The sequence below is a fragment of the Fragaria vesca genome, linkage group LG1 (genome assembly GCF_000184155.1).
Source record: "Fragaria vesca subsp. vesca linkage group LG1, FraVesHawaii_1.0, whole genome shotgun sequence".
Taxonomy (NCBI): Eukaryota; Viridiplantae; Streptophyta; class Magnoliopsida; order Rosales; family Rosaceae; genus Fragaria; species Fragaria vesca.
This window is the reverse complement of record NC_020491.1, coordinates 14,293,861-14,297,210: the sequence shown is the minus strand read 5'-3', so window position 1 is coordinate 14,297,210 and position 3,350 is coordinate 14,293,861. Positions and strand designations below refer to the sequence as shown.

The following is a 3,350-nucleotide window of genomic DNA, read 5'->3' as shown; positions in this document are numbered from 1 at the left end:
AAATTTCAAAATCATGGGAATTACAATTCCATGAATTTAAATCCTATTAATTGAGAATTTCATTATTTGAATTTCATAATGTGTCCGTAGAAATTTTAAAACCATTAGAATTACAATTCCATGAATTTAAATTCTATTAATTAAGAATTTCATTATTTAGATTTCATGATGTAGAGTTTTAAAATGACAAGAATTTGTATTCAGACTAACCTTAGTTAATGGAATTGACAAATGATGCTTATTTTGTGAGGAATTCAAGTCGGGAATTTAAGCTCCTAAATTTCACGATTATTTTCCCGTGAAAATTGCTAATTCCATGGGATAAGTATCCAAACGAGGGAAACCGTCCTAAGAAATTGAGAATTCATTATGTTTGATTAAATTCTCAGGAATTCACCCATATCCAAACACACCGTAAATGTATACACCGCGCCAAGACGCGGGTATAATTCTAGTGCTTCTACAATTGGCGGATGTATATGTGTATGGATTAAGATTCTCTCCTTGGTTACTCTTAACGTACTTGGCAGCTTTTAATAATAACCGTAGATGAGACATCTAAAGGCTATAGATAGGCTACATCAGCAAATTATACATTAAATGCAAAGCTTTAGGTTTTCTATGTTAACGAAAACTAACGTTGTTCTCTTTCTCTTCTCAGTCTTCTCCCGTCTTCCTCCCCCTTCACATTTGACTCCTTCGTCTTCTCTCTCAATTCATCTCAATCTCGCTTCCTCTTCTTCAGTTCATCCATGTATTTTATTCTTGTATACATGTAGTATTATTGATCGATAGAACAGGGTAAAGTTTTTCGACTTTTTTCATCAGTATAGACAAGCTTGAGTTAGATTGTCCAATTTAGACATAATGAAACCAATAACTGATTACTAAATTATTACAGTACGTTCCCGATGCCAACTAATACTTTTTAATTGTCTCCAACATCTCATGTACACAAACCACCTACCATTATCGATCATTTGATTTTACTAGCAATTTTCTAGTGCTGCAATGAAAATAAGTTGGTGAAAGTCATGCAAGAAGGTTAGTAAATCAGAAATGCATCTGATCGAGGTGATGAAGCAAGCAGTATGTATATGAACAGGTTACATACATGTTTCAATATTTGGTAGCTAAGCTTATTAAGCTAGGTGCCATGGTATATACCCTCCAAATCTCCAATTATCAGCAATTCAGCATGCTCGATCTATTCTTTAACACTAAATGTGCATGAACAATCATCACTGGGAATCGGTAACACTCAATCATGGCCGTTTGGAAAAGATAATTTTCACTTGCAATTGTAAAACCACAAGCTTATGTGCCACTTAATCTGAACAATGGTATGTTGGTGATCTGTCACACCCTGAACTAGATGTTTTTTTTTTTTTTTGAGTCGAAGGTGTGACTGAAATGAAAAGAAAAGCTAGCTAGTAAAAGAAATAAGAACTTGGTTGTTGTTTCAAAAAAATGCAGCAGACTTGTAACTTTGAAAAATCATAACTAATTCTAGAAAACTTATTTTCAAGAGATTCCAACTCTTAATTGATCTTTAAGATGTCTATTGTAACATTCATGAAGAAACCAAGTGCAAAAAATTAACCAATTTGTACAGTTTTTCGAAAGAATGTAACTAGTCAAAAATCCCAGAAACCCTGATATGCAGAATTTCCTGATGCAAATCTTAAACTTTGAAAAATCATAACTTAATCTACAGAAATCGTTTTCAAGTTATTCAAATTCTGGAATGAACCTTAAAATGTCTACTACAAATCTTATGAGGAAACCAACTTCAAATTCCAAACAAAACTGTACGGTTTTCAGAAAGAAAAGTAACTCATGCAGAATTTTCAAAAAAAACATAGTTCCAGCTTTTTGCAGATTTTATTATACCTTGAGTTTAACCAATGAATATTAAATATAAGAGCTGGAAATATAATGAATCAATTTAAAGAACTTGGAATCAATAACTAATTCAATAAAGAGGTTATTACAATACAAACTTGTCATAGTTCATTATTCCAACTAAATTTAAAACATAACTTCAAAGGCTAACAACATGCTACAGCCTTTGTTCTTATTCTAAACAGAAATTTAAAAGGACAAGCCACACTGATAAGACGTATTTGCACACGCATCAATTAACCCTGTCAACAAATCAGTCGTAGTATAAAGCAAGCAGGGATCGTTCTAAACCGGGGATCCAACTACAGGGTAGATCCATCTAATCTAATGTAAATATCGAAATAAGCATATAGGTTTAAAGGTTTTGATGATTTTGGAATAAACATTGATAATAAATCCTAAATTACTTCTATACATATTTACATGTGATCAACCAACAATCATGCAAACACAACCAAACAACCATGCAAGAACAAAGAAGACAATCTCTAATCTCATTTAAGTCTATACCGTGAGCAAATATACAACCTAAATTTGATATGCACATAAGTTCCTACGTGGTTCCTATGACATAGACCAACTTAGAATTAGACTACGGGTTTCATTCAACATCTGACACAAACAAGCTCGGCTACGTGCTCTACTTATAGGTCACACACATAAACTAATCATGCAATTACGTATCACATAAAGAATTTGATGTGTTTAAGCACAAGTCCAAATCAAACATAGGTAGAAAATCGGTGAAATAACAAAGACAATGCAACTTATCAACTACGTGTATCAAAGTCGAACTTTGGATGATTAACACATGCAATATCAACTACTTGTATCAACTACACATGATAATGGAATATAGCACCGAAAATCTTAAAGTATTTAGACACAAAACTCACGGCATAAAACCTCAAATCATTGATTATAAATTGTAAACTTTAATTCAAAACATGGTTCAAAAGTAGTTCTATCTCATAGACAAGAATCGAAGCATACTTAAGCAAATACCTAAAGCAAACATAAACGAAAACAAACACATAGCAATCCGAAAATAGAAGATGAAATACACTCTCAAAATATCCCTACTTGTTCTATTCTTCGAGTGCGCGGAGTCCTAGGCTACGTGCTTTGGACGAATGCTGAAGGTGGGATCGGATTGTGGTGTTTGGAGGTTGATGGAGTTTCGGCAAAGGCTTTGGTGTTATTTGCACGGGTTGATGATCATCTTCTGTCCTTGAAGTCGTGCTTTATATAGAGGAAAAACCCTAGAGAAGTCGGCCACAAAGCCTAAACCAAATTGGTTTAGGATTCCTAGTTTTTCTCCCTTTCGGCAGAATGACCTCCGTCTGATGATTGCGTCATAACTCCCTCTAGAAAACAGATATTGAGGTGATTCCAATTGATTTGGAAACTAGACTCCCGTAGCTTTCTATCCATATCTGGCACGT

The 3,350-nt window shown here is 33.8% G+C and overlaps 1 protein-coding gene across 1 annotated transcript in view; it reads left to right on the top strand.

The window, feature by feature from the left end:
• The window catches only part of LOC101315185 (protein FAR1-RELATED SEQUENCE 5-like), a 10,293-nt gene that overhangs the window by 1,041 nt on the left and 5,902 nt on the right, over positions 1 to 3,350 (top strand). The gene's annotated exons all lie outside the window — the stretch shown is intronic.